General features: G+C 34.8%; 1 pseudogene; it reads left to right on the top strand.

Moving 5' to 3' along the window:
* The first annotated feature begins 662 nt into the window (after positions 1-662).
* LOC114033820 lies at positions 663-1,660 on the top strand (annotated as a pseudogene).
* Positions 1,661-13,369: the final 11,709 nt, after the last annotated feature.

The following is a 13,369-nucleotide window of genomic DNA, read 5'->3' as shown; positions in this document are numbered from 1 at the left end:
ATCTGGCCTCAAACATGTACTAGCTGTGTGATCCTGGGCAAGTCATTTAACCCTCAGTTTCCTCATCTGTAAAATGATCTGGAGAGGGAAATGGCAAATCATGCTAGTGTCTTTGCCAAGAAAACCACAAATGGGGACATGAACAGTTGGGCATGACAGAAACAACACAACAAATTAGGGTCTCTAAATAAAACACTGTCCCTCATATGTACAAAGTGATCATTTTATTTCTTCTTTACCTATAATTACTTAATGAATTTCTTTATCTTGTCTAATGTTAATAACTAGCATGTAGAGAAGTATCAAACAATAATGGAGAAATAGTAGATGATTGCTATATGTCTAATTTATCATAATGGGAAGGCCTCTTGTATTTTCCTGTTACACCCAATGTTGCTTTTGATTAAAGATAAATAATGTTTGCCACATCAAAAAGATACATTCATTCTTGTGGTTTGAGTGCTTTTAACATTAATTGATATTGCATTGTTGTAAAAAAATTTCCCCAAATTCTTGTGATTTTTATTATTTTTAAATTGTTATTAGTATGGCCTATTATGTTTGTAATTCTCCTAATATTAAACCAAATTCATATTCTTAATTGAAATCCAGCCTAATGATGGTGCCAGGATCTGTTGCTTTAGTCACATCCCTGAAACAAAATGGTGAAGGTTGGATTCAATGGTTTTGGCCATATTGGGCACCTAGTGACCCAGGCTACATTCACCTCAGGCAGAGTAGACATCATTTCCATCAATGAACCCTTCATTGACCTTAACTACGTGGTTTACACATTGCTATATGATTCCACCCATGGCATGTTCAAAGGCACTGTCAAGGCTGAAAATGGAAAACTAGTGATCAATGGAAAAGCCATTACCATCTTCCAAGAGTGGTATCCCACCAATATTAAATGGGGAGGTGCTGGAATCGAGTATGTTGTAGAGTCCACTGGTGTCCTTACTACCATAGAAAAGGTTGGGGCTCACTTAAAGGGTGGAGCCAAGTGGATCATAATCTCTGCCCCTTCTTTTAATGCCCCAATGTTCATGAAGGGAGTGAACTATGAGAAAATATGATAATTCACTTAGGATTGTCAGTAATGCCTCCTGCACTACCAACTGCCTGGCCCCTTTGGCCAGGGTCATTCATGACAACTTTGGCATTGTAGAAGTACTCATAACTACAGTCCATGCCATTTCTACTACCCAAAATATAGTAGATGACCCCTGTGGCAAGCTACAGTGTGATGGGTGTGGTGCTGCCCATCATCCCTGTTTCCACTGCTGCTGCTAAGGCTTTAGGCAAGGTCATAGCTGAGCTGAATGGGAAGCTCACAGGCATGGCCTTTCATGTTCCTACTCCTAGTGTATCTGTTGTGGATCTGAATTGCCACCTGGAGAAACCTGCCAAATATGATGATTTCAAGAAAGTGGTAAAGCAAGCATCAGAAGAACCCTTGAAATGCATCTTGGGCTACACAAAGGAGACCAGGTTGTATCCTGTGACTTTAGCAGCAACCTATTTTTCTACCTTTGATGCTGGCACTTGTATTGCCCTCAACAACCATTTTGTCAAGCTCATTTCCTGCTATGACAGTGATTATAGCTATAGCAACTGGGGAATAGACCTCATGGTCTATATGACCTACAAGGAGTAAAGTGGAAAGCCATGGATCTTCATGCCCAGTCAAAAAAGGAGATCCACCTCTGGGGAGCCCACAGTCCTAACCTACCTAGGGATCCTATGTCCCATTCAGATCCTTGTCCCAAAGCACCCCTGTAGTAGTGGGGAGAAGCCTAGAGTCATATATTTTATACAATCAATCAAGTCACCACACTTAGTGAAAAAAAAAATAATAAATAAATTAAGATATATTGCTATAGTCTTCATTAATATTTTATTTTAATCAATACTTTGGCAATTATATTCATTAGAAACACTGATTTAAAGTTTTCTTCTCTTTCATCTCTCCCTGATTTGTGTAATAGGTTAGTATTTGTCTAAAAAAGTAATTTGTGAGAAAGTCTTCTTTCTATTTTTTTTCTACTCCAAGGATCTGCATTTGATATATTAGTTCATCCTATTAAAATCCTGTCATAATAGTTCATTTTAGTTTTCCCTCCATTATATCTAGTATTTTCCCCTCTTCTTCCTCTCTTACACTTTTATTTAAAATGGTGGCAAAGAAAAGGGAAGGAGACCAGTGCTATAAATAGTCTGATCCCAATACTCTGTCTCTCTTTTCTTAACCCAGAACATATCCAAATATATATATACATATATATACATATATGTATATATATACACACACACATATATATACATATATATACACACATATATGTATATATATAGTATGTATGTATTTCTTTTTAACCCCTCATTTACTATCTGCCCTCTGTTACTTCAATTTGTTTTGCTTGTGAGTATCCCCTTCAAAATGCTACCACACAATCATAAACTACCTTCTCTACTTTTTTTTGTCTTCTTCTATTTCCTTAGTGAATCAAGTATATTTCTCTACCAAACTTCTTTTTATCTCTCAGTGTTTGAATATGTGTGTGTATGTGTTCAACTTCTCTTTGCCTGGTTCACATAGAAGTTATGTTCATGAGTTGTTGCTGTTTTTTTTTTCCTTAGCACTCTTACTATCTACAGTGTTCTAACCCATTCAAATCATGAGAAATGGTGAATTATTCCCCTATCTTTCACACTTCTCTAAAATGGAACTAGGTGGCTTAGTAGATATAGCACTGGATTCAGAGTCAGGAAGACCAGAATTAAATCAAACAATAACAAAAAATCATTAAGTGTCTCAGTATTAATGAGTCACTATGCTAAATGCTGGGAATAGATAAAAAAAAAAAACAAAAGAACATCTCAGCCCTCGAGGAGCTTACACTCTAATGGAAAGCCAGGGGGAGGGTTACAGAGCCGAGATTGCAGAATAAAGGCAGGGACTCACCTCAGCTCTCTTAAATTCCCCTCCAAACAACTTTAAAATAATGACTCAAATTGAATTCTGGAGTGGCAGAACCAACAAAAGGTGGAAGTGAAACAATTTTCTAACACAAGACAATGTCACAGGTCAGCAATAAAGCTTGGTCTTAGCAGGGTGGTAACTGGACCTGGAGCCTAGCACAGACTATGTGGTGCAGGCCCAGGCAATAGCAGCAGGTCCTGGAAGGGGTTCATCAGTAACCACATCAAATTCAGAAGCTATCAACCCACTGATGGTAAGGAAGTTGGAAAACTAGTCAGAAGGAGATTAAAGGGCAATTTTTGCTGGCTCTGGGTGCAGGAATCCATCATATTCTCCATACTGAATTCCAGGTCACAGTCCCAGAGTTAAGAGGAACATTAGCTCACTGGTACCTGTGGCCTCAGGGGTACAAAGGTCCTGGGCACAGTTCCAAAGAGAAGAAGAGTGCTTGTGGTCATTCACAGACCAGAGCACAGGCCAGGGGACTAGTAAACACCTCTTCTTAGATCACACCACCTTGGGAAACTACAAACCCTACAGAACCCCAGATATAGCCCTGAAAAAAGTATCAAGAAAGGTCTAAAGCTTGGGAAAGTGACCCCCTCACACTGTATGCAGAGCCCAAGTGCAACATAAAGTTATAAATCATGAAAGAGCCTGGGAAAATAAGCAAAAAAATATACCTAACCATAGAACGTTACTATGGTGACAGAGAAGATGAAGATAGAAACTCAGAAGATAATAAAGTTGAAGCAGCTACATGCAAAACTTCAAGAGATATGTAAATTGGTCACTAACCAAAAAAGAATTCCTTGAAAAGTTTAAAATTATTTTAAAAACCAAAAGGGAGATATAAAGAAAAAATGGGAAAAATGAGAGTGATGAAAGAAAATTATGAAAAGAGAGTAACAGATTGGTGAAGGAGGCACAAAAAATACTGAAGAAAATCACCCCTCAAAAAATAGAATTGACCAAATGACAAAAGAGGCACCAAAGTCTATTGAAGAGAAGAACTCCTTAAAAAAGCATAATTGGCCAAATGGAAAAAAGCACAAAAATTAATTGAAGAAAATAACTTAAAATAGTAGAATTGGCAAAATGGAGGAGGTACAAAAGCTCATTGAAGAAAATGACCCCTTAAAAATTCACATTGGGCAAGTAGAAGCTGATGACTTCATTTGACATCACAAAACAATAAAAAAAAATTCAAAAGAATGAAAAAATAAAAGAAAATTTGAAATATTTAATTGAAAAAACCAATTAGCCTAGAAAATAGATCATGGAGAGATAATTATTGTACTGCCTGAAAGCCATGATTTAAACAAAAAGAGCCCAGACATCACCTTTCAAGAATTTAACAAACAAAACTGCCCTAACATTCTAGAACAAGAAGGAAAATAGTATTGAAAGAATCCACTCAACACCTCCTGAAAGATATCCCAAAATGAAAATTCCCAGGAATAATATAGCCAATTTCCAGAGCTCCGAGTCAAGGAGAAAATATAGTCATCAGCCAGAAAGAAACTATTTAGATATCATGGAGCCACAGTGAGGATAATACAAGATTTAGCAGCATCTACCTCAGAAGATCAGTGGGTTTGGAATGTGACATTTCAGAGGACAAGGGAGCTAGGGTTACAACCAAGAATAATCTACTCAGCAAAACTGAATATAATTTTTCAGGGTAAAAATGAAAATTCAGTGAAATAAAAGCCTTTCAAGCACTCCTAATGAAAAGACCAGAGCTGAATAGAAATTTTGATTTTCAAACACAAGACTCAGAAGAAGTATAAAAAAATAAACAAGAGAAATCATAAAGTATTCAATAAGGTGCAACAGTTTACATTTCTACATGGGAAGATGATACTTGTAACTTTTGAGAATTTTATTATTATTAGGGCAATTAGGATACCACATAGAAAGCATGTGAGTTTACTACGATGGAATGATTTGAACAAGAATGACCTGGTGAGAAAAAGGGATGAGTAGGAGAATGGGGAAGGGATAGATACAATAGAGTAACTTATCTCATAAAAAAGGCACAAAAGGTAGAACTTATATAAAGGAAGGTAAGATGGGGGAGGGGCAATCCTTGAACCTTTTTCTCATAATAATTGGCTCAAAGGGGGAATACCATTCATACTCAGGTGGATATAGAAAACTTGCCCTACAGGGAAGTAGGAGGGTAGGGGAATAAAAGAGTAAGGTGATAGAAGGAGGAGGAGGTCAGAAGCAAAACAGACTTTTGAGGAGGGACAAGATAAAAGAAAGAGAAAGATAAATTGGCAGGGAATAAAATGAAGGGAAATACACAGTGAGTAATCATAACTGTAAATGTGAATTGAATTTCACCTATAAAATGGAAGTGGATATCAGAATGCATTAAACACCAGAATCTGATAATATATGGTTTACAACAAACACATATGAAGCAGAGAGACACATAGAACAATGGTAAGGGGCTGGAATAGAATTTACTATGCTTCCGCTGATTTAAAAAGAGCAGGGTTAGCAATCATGATCTCAAAGCAAAAGCAAAAATAGATCTAATTAAAAAAGATAAGCAGGGAAACTATATTTTGCTCAAAGGTAGCATAGACAATGAAGTAATATCAATACTAAACATAAATGAACCAAATGGCATAGCATTCAAATTCTTAAAGGAAAAGTTTAATGAGTTACAGGCAGACATAGAAAAACTATACTAGTGGGGGAACCTCAACTTTCACCTCTCAGAACTAGATAAGTCTAACAAAAAAGTAAAAAGAAAGAAATTAAGGAGATGAATAGGATTTTAGATAGATTAGCTATAACAGACCTCTGGAGAAAACTGAATGAGAGTATAAAATAATTTATATTTTTCTTTCCCAGTGGTACATAGTTCCTACACAAAAATTGACCATATGATACATCATAAAAACCTTACAACCAAATGTAGAAAAGCAGAAACATTAAATGCATTCTTTTCAGAGAATAATGCAGTAAAAATTGCACTTGATAAAATGTCATGAAAACATAGATTCAAAATTAATTGGAAATTAAATAATTGAATCCTAAAATGAGTGGATAAAAGAACAATCATAGAAATGATCAGAAATTTCATTAAAGAGAGGGGCAGGGAGGTGGCACAAAGGATAGAGCACTGGACCTGAAATCAGCAGGACCTGAGTTTAAATCCAGCCTCAGACCAAACACTTGATATATTATTATTAGCTGTGTGACCCTGGGCAAGTCACTTATTCCCAATTGCCTAAAAAGAAAAGTAAATGTTTCAAATGAAATAATGAATTTTGGGGGCAGTTAGGTGGTGCAGTGGATAGAGCACTGGCCCTGAAGTCAGGAGGTCCTGAGTTCAAATCTGGCCTCAGACCAAACACTAGATATAAAATTATATCTCTAAATTTTTGCATCAAGAAACAAAGAAAGAGCAGATCATTGAACTCAGCATACAACTAGCTTTCCTTAAAATAAATAGTATCTCTCTAAAACAATCTGCAAAAATTATCTATAACAGAGATAAGCTAGAAGCCCTCCTAATAAGATCAGGGGTGAAGCAATAATACCAATTATCAGTGCTATTATTGAATATTGTACTAGAAATGTTAGAGATAACAATAAGAAATGAAAAATAAACTGAAGGAATTAGAAGAGGCATTGAAGAAACAAAAGCATCATTCTTTGCAGATGATATGATCATATACTTAGAGATCTTAGAGCATCAACTAAAAGAATAATTGAAATAATTAACAACTTCAGGAACATTGCAGGATATAAAATAAACTTACATAAATCATCAGCATTTCTATATTTTACCAACAAAGTCTAGTGGTAAGAGACAGAAAGAGAAATTCCATTTAAAATACCTGTAGATAATACAAAATACTCGTGAGTTTATCTGTCAAGACAAACAGTGACTATTTGAAGAGAATTACAAAACACTTTTCACACATATAAAGTCACAGCTAAACAACTGGAGAAATATTAATTGCTTATGGGTAAGCCAAACCAATACAATAAAAATGACAACTCTACCTAAACTAATTTGCTTATCCAATGCCAAGCCAATCAAACTACCAAAAATACTTTATACAACTAGAAAAATAACAATTCAATTGGAAAAACAAAAAGTCAAGAATATCAAGTGAATCAAGCAAAAGAAAATGCGAAGGAAAGTGCCCTAGCAGTTCCATATCACAAGCCATTACAGACTTGAATATAGGCAACTATGTGATGTGGTGACTAGAGCGCTGGATCTGGAATGATTCTCTGTGTAAAGTAATCTGTAAATGCATTAAACAAAACTGAAGTCACCTGATTGGTAATGGGTTTGTTTTAAGTTTCAAATTGGTGAACTTTTTGTATCAGTTATGTCAAGCAACTTTTCATAATTTGGTTTACTGCTAACATAATTTGGTTATTTTTGATTATTGTTTTAATGTGTAAAATTGGCAAAAAGATTATTTGGATTTTGATTTGCTGAGAATTTGCAAGTGTATAGAAATCTCTAACTATTGGCTTTTTACAGGACAAATTTACAGGACAAATTTAAATTTGAGATACAAATCCTGGGAAAGTTTGCTGTTTAAGGTAAAAGCTCATAGTATTTTATTTTGAGCTGTCTAATGGATCATAATAATCCATCCAATAATCAATAATCCACCATCTGAGAGAAATGCCACAAGCTACTCAGAGAATGTAATACTGGTGGGAAGTCAGCATTGGGAAAATCTGACAGGACAATTTTAGCCTCAGTCTAAGATGGAATCCTCCTGGCTCAGTTTCCCCATTGTGTTCCTTTGAAAAAGAATGTTACCCACCTGGCTATTCCTAAATCTGGCTATGAGATGAATTTGATACTGCATGGTTGGAAAATGGAATTGTCTTAATCCAAACAGAGCTAAGGATGTTTTAGCTTGTCATTTCTGGGCCCTGCAGTCCTTTCTATCAGATTTGTGTCTTCCAGACTGCAAGCCATTCAACTACAGTTCATAGCAAACAGAGGGCACCCGCCAATGTCCCCACCCCACCCAAAGCCCCCCACACCCCCACCTCCCCCACATCATTCCCTGGATGCAGCCTGTGCTGGTTTCTAGTCAACCTCCTCTTTGGGACCCCCTCAAAGCAGGGACATCTCCAATCTTTGATAGGATTACGTTGTTTTCCTGATGTTGAACCATTTTCGCATGCCCGACAATATGCTAGTCCCTATTTTTCAAATAGATCTTTGAAATTGCATGTCCTTAACATCAAGAAATTAAAAAAAATTGATGGGGGTGGTCAGAAAAAGATGTGTTATAATGAACTACATGGTCATAAATGGACCAATATCTTAGATACATCACTGTAGTCTATCTGATAGCATTTAATTAAATTTTTTGAATTGATATTAATTAATGATATCGAACTATAGTTCTCTTTTTGTGCTTTATCCTTCCTGGGTTTAGGTAAGAGGATTGTGTCTCTCAAAAGTAATCTGGTAGGTTAATTTCTTCTCATTTTTTTAGAATAATTTGTGTAGTATGAAAGCTAATTTGTCTTCAAATGCTGGATAGAATTCTCTGAGAATATTGCCAGGATCAGGAGTCTTTTTTTTCCCTTTGATATTTGTTTTACCATTGGTTTTATTTCCTTTTTCTGAGATTGGATTATTAACATCTCTATTTGGTGTTCTGGTAACTTGGGTAATTTTTTTTTAAAGATATTTCTCTATTTCTTTAGACTTTTCAGGTATGTCAACATACAATTGTGTGTAATAGGTTCTAACTATTCCTTACATTTTAATTAGATTCATTAAAAGTGTATGAATGTTTTTTTTTTAAAGAACTACATTTTTAAAGAACCATATCACTTCTATAGATTTTTTCATTGGTTTCTGAACTGTCTATTTCTCCTCTAATTTTTCATCTCAGTTCTTAGACACTTACCAGATGTGTGACCCTGAGCAAATCATTTAACTCTTGTTTGCCTCAGTTTCCTCATCTATAAAATAGGGATAATAACAGCCCCTACTTCCCAGGGTTGTTGTAAGGATCAAATGAGATCATAATAAAGTGTTTAGCACAGCACCTGGCACATACTAAGTGTTATATAAATGTTAGTTGATGTTGTTACTATTAATATTACTTTAGGTTTTTTGTTTGTTGATTTTCTAATTTTTAAAATTATATCCCTTGCATCAATCTTTTTTTTTCTATTTTGTTTCTGTATGTTTGTTGGGATAAGATTTCCCTACTCCCCCCTAGGATTGCTTTAACTGCATCCCGGAAATTTTTCTATGTTCTTTCATCAATTATCATTTACTTTTACATAATTATTCATTGTTTCTATGATTTGTTTTTTTTACCCACTCATTATTTAAAATTTCATTGTTATTTCCCCATTTGAGTCTTTTTCTTTACTTTGCAATAACCAAATGAACTAATACTTTTATTGTATCATGGTCTGTAGGGGATGTAATTACTACTTCTGCCTTTTTACATTTGTTTTCAATTTCATATGGTGCTGTAAATATACATATTCTTTTGGCAGTCACATTTAGAAGTTGCCATAAGTCTTGCAGCACTAATTTCTCCAGAAATGTGTTCAGCTCTACATTTTCACTTGTATTTAACTTTCTGTTAGATTTATCCAAAGATGAAAGAGGCACATTGAAATTTGCTGTCTCTTCCTGTACTTCAATTGTTGTTATGCCATCATTTTTTAGTTATGTTGAATTTGTGACCCTATTTAGAGTTTTCTTGGCAAAGAAACTATAGTAGTTTTCCATTTTCTTACCCAGCTCATGTTACACATGAGGAAACTGAGGCAAATAGGGTTAAGCAACTTGCCCAGGGTCACATAGCTAACCCAAGGCTAGATTTGAACTCAAAAAGATAAGGCTTGCCTACTCCAGGTCTGACACTCTATCCATTGTGCCACTTGGATTTTTCCTTTAAGTATTTAGATGCTGAGACATTTAGATTCTATAAGTTTAATACTGTTTTTTTTTCCCCCTGCTGATGCCATTTTTAAGTTTTGAATATTTTTTTTTGGCTTTGTCTGATAGCATGATTGCAACTCCTGCTTTTTTGTATTCATTTGATTCATTGGAAAAAAAATTCTAGCTTCTCATTTTTATTTCGTGAATGTCCTTTTTTTCATAATGGTTTTCTCATGAGTAACAAATTGTGGGATTTTGCTTTCTTATCTAATGTGTCTTTTTTTCTGTTTTGTTGGACTGTTTGATCCATTAATATTTAAAGTTATCAGAGTTAGATTTGTATTTCCTCCATTTGTTACTATTTTTTTTTCCAATTTGGGAATTTTCCCTTCTTCCTCTTTAAACACAACACTGTCTCTTCTGTTATTTTCACTTACTGTAGTCTAAAATAATCCTATTCCCACCAGGTCTCTTTCTCTTACCTTCAACATACCCTCTAATCTGTTACTCCGAGTTTTCAGACAGTGAGCCTTCTTTGGGGCCTGTCATATCACAAACGGGGAAAAGGAGTCAGTGAACATAGATTGGTAGCCAAAGAAGGTTCTTTAAAGATTAACAAGGAATGCCTACCTAGGATGAGGATGGTGGAATTATAACTATCTCTCCTGTATCAGTAAACCTGTGGGAGAGGTTCAGCAGCTTGTCATAACTAGAACTGTGTTCCATAAACATTGAGCATACCTGCACTGTATACCAGCCAAGACTGGAAGAGAGGGGCAATAGACTTCTATGCCTATTCACTCACAAATACTTTAAAATCAGTAAATTATCATATGTGATAAACTCTATCCTGAAGGACTCAGAATGGCAGTAGTTTCTTCTTAATGATTGTCTTTATGTCCTCACTGGGAAAAAGAGCTAAGTTTTATTTTTAATATAAGTAAACATATTTATTTATGTCATTGCCTTTGCATTGTAATGTTTAATTTGCAGAAGAGAACACTTTGGGGAGATTGAATAGTGGTCTTCAAGTATTTGAAGGGCTGCCATGTGAAAAAGGGATTAGACTTGCCCTGCTGAGCTCCAGAGGGTAGAACTAGGATCAACCTGTGGAAGGTACAGAAAGTGAGACTCTCATTCTACATAAGGAAAAGTTCCCTAGCAAGTAGAACTGAACAATCACGGAATAGGAGAAAGTGTTTTCTTCCCAGTCACTAGATAAGTCTTCATATGGATGGACACATGTTGGGGATATAAAAGAAGTGTTTCCAGGTCCGGTAAAAGTTCAGTTAAATGCTTTCTGTGTACGTCCCAACTTTGAAATTCTGGGAAGAAAGCATAGGAATAAATAGAGCTTTCCTTAAAATGATAAGGAGTATCTATTTAAAATCATCAACAACCATTATCTATAATGGAGATAAGCCTTCCCAATAAGATCAGGGGTGAAGCAAGGATGGCCATTATTGCCACTGTCATTCAGTATTGTGCTGGAAATGCTAACTATAGCAAGAAAACAAGAAAAAGAAATTAAAGGAATTTAATAGACAATTTTAAAAAAATCACTCTTTGTTGATAGTATTATGGCATACTTACAGAATCCTAGAACATCAATTAAAAGAACTAGTTGAAACAATTAATGACTTTAGCAAAGTAGCAGGATATAAAATATAAAACAAAATAAAATAAATCATTATCATTTCTATGCATTATAACCAAAGTCCAGCAAAAAGAGATAAAAAGAAAATTCCATTTAAAATAGCAGTAGACAATGTAAAATACTTAGGAGTATACCTGATAAGACAAACTCAGGGACTATTTGAGCACAATTACGAAACACTTTTCATACAAATCAAGTCACAACTGAACATTTGGCGAAATATTAATTGCTCATGGGTATCCATTGCCAGATCAATCAAATTACCAAAAATATTTTATAGAGACAGAAAAAAATAGTAACAAAATTCATCTGAAAGAAGAAAAGGTCAAGAGTATCGAAGGAATCAATTAAAAGAAAATGTGAAGCAAAGTGCCCTAGCACTTCCAGATTTCAGACTGTATTACAAAGTGGTTATCATCAAAACCATCTAGTACTGGCTAAGAAATAGAGTGGTGGATCATTGGAATGTATTAGGTACACAATATGCAGTACTAAATGACCATAGTAATCTATTGTTCAATAAACCCAAATATTCAAGTTTTGGGGACAAGAACTCACTATTTGGCAAAATTTGCTGGGAAAACTAAAAAATGGTCTGGCAAAATCTAGGCTTAGACCAACATCTCACACCATAAGACAAGATAAGGTCAAAATGGTTACATAATTTAGACATAAAAGATGATATCATAATCAAATTAGGAGAGCATGGAAAAGAGAGTATACTACAGAAAATAAAATGGATAATTTTGATTTATTAAATTAAAAAGTTTGTTTTTCTGAAAACACACACACACACAAACACACAATATGAAGCCAAAATTAGAAGAAAAGCAGAAAACTGCAGCAGAGGTGGTGGAATACAACAGGCTTCTTCGTAAAGGCTTCATTTCTTAAATATTTAGGGAACTGAGACAAAAATGTAAAAATACAAATGATTCCCTGATTGATAAATTGTCAAAGGATATGAGCAGGCAGCTTTCAGAAGAAGAAATAAAAGCTATTTATAATTATATGAAAAATACTCCAAATCACTATTGATTAGAGAAATGCAAATTAAAACATCTCCGAGGTACCACCTTACATGTATCAGATTGTTTAATATGACAGAAAAGGAAAATGACAAATATTGGAGAGATCTAGAAAAATTGGGACACTAGTGCACCATTCTGAAGGTTTTATGCTGAAAAATGCCATCTACCTCCAGAGATAGAATTGATGAATTCTGAATGCAGATTAAAACATAATTCTTTTATTTTATTTTTTCTTGCTTTACTTTTAGAGTCAATCAGGTTTAAGGAACTTGCCCTGGGTCACATAGCTACTAAGTATCTGAGGCTGGATTTGAACTCAGATCTTCTTGACTCCAGGGCTGGTGCTCTATCTACCACATCATCTAGCTGCCCCTTTCTTGCTTTTTTTTTTGCAACATGACTAATATGGAAATATGTTTTGCATAAAGTAACATGCATAATTGATATCATATTTCTTGCCTTCACAATGGGTGGGTGAAAGGTGGGAGGGAAGGAGAGAAATTGAAACTCAATTTTTTAAATGAATGTTAAAAATAAATAATATTTTGAATCCAATATTATATCCAACTTATTAAAGATACTTGGTAATGTAGGTCATTCCATGAGCAGACTTGGATGAATTTCAAACTGTATTGTTGTAGGGACCACATCCATGAGATCATTGATCCACTGAAATCTCAGAGTAAATGCAAAGAGCTGATCATTCCTATCTCATTAGAATCAGAACACATTTTTCTTACATTTTCTGAATTATTAATAAGTGTTAAACTCTTGCA

This window comes from Vombatus ursinus, unplaced genomic scaffold (assembly GCF_900497805.2).
Source record: "Vombatus ursinus unplaced genomic scaffold, bare-nosed wombat genome assembly UNPS02007460.1, whole genome shotgun sequence".
Taxonomy (NCBI): Eukaryota; Metazoa; Chordata; class Mammalia; order Diprotodontia; family Vombatidae; genus Vombatus; species Vombatus ursinus.
The sequence above is the reverse complement of the archived record's forward strand: the minus strand, read 5'-3'. Positions and strand labels throughout refer to the sequence as shown.